The sequence below is a fragment of the Arachis stenosperma genome, chromosome 2 (assembly GCF_014773155.1).
Source record: "Arachis stenosperma cultivar V10309 chromosome 2, arast.V10309.gnm1.PFL2, whole genome shotgun sequence".
NCBI lineage: Eukaryota > Viridiplantae > Streptophyta > Magnoliopsida > Fabales > Fabaceae > Arachis > Arachis stenosperma.
The window spans coordinates 22,818,244-22,818,816 of NC_080378.1; the positions used below are offsets into that span (position 1 = coordinate 22,818,244).

A 573-nucleotide genomic window follows, 5' to 3' on the forward strand; every position below is an offset into this window, starting at 1 on the left:
AGGTCTCTCTTGATTCTTCCATGAGAAATTTGGGTGATTTCTCCATGAAGAATTATAGGTGTTTCCATAGGGTTCTCATAGGTAATTCACCTCTTCCATTGAAGGGTTCTCAGGATCATAAGCTTCTTCCTCAGGTGAAGCATCCTTAGTACTGCCAGGTGCATTTTGCATTCCAGACAGACTTTGAGAAATCAAATTGACTTGTTGAGTCAATATCTTGTTCTGAGCCAATATGGCATTCAGAGTGTCAATCTCAAGAACTCTTTTCTTCTGACTAGTCCCATTGTTCACAGGATTTCTTTCAGAAGTGTACATGAATTGGTTATTTGCAACCATTTCAATTAGTTCCTGAGCTTCTGTAGGCGTCTTCTTCAGATGAAGAGATCCTCCAGCAGAGCTATCCAAAGACATCTTGGATAGTTCAGAGAGACCATCATAGAAAATACCTATGATGCTCCATTCAGAAAGCATGTCAGAAGGACACTTTCTGATTAATTGTTTGTATCTTTCCCAAGCTTCATAGAGGGATTCTCCATCCTTCTGTCTGAAGGTTTGGACTTCCACTCTAAGCTT

General features: G+C 40.1%; 1 non-coding gene across 1 annotated transcript; it reads left to right on the plus strand.

Moving 5' to 3' along the window:
* Positions 1-465: 465 nt before the first annotated feature.
* Positions 466-573, plus strand: LOC130963788 (small nucleolar RNA R71). Its single transcript, XR_009079907.1, has one exon. It is a non-coding gene; the product is annotated as a small nucleolar RNA R71 (small nucleolar RNA).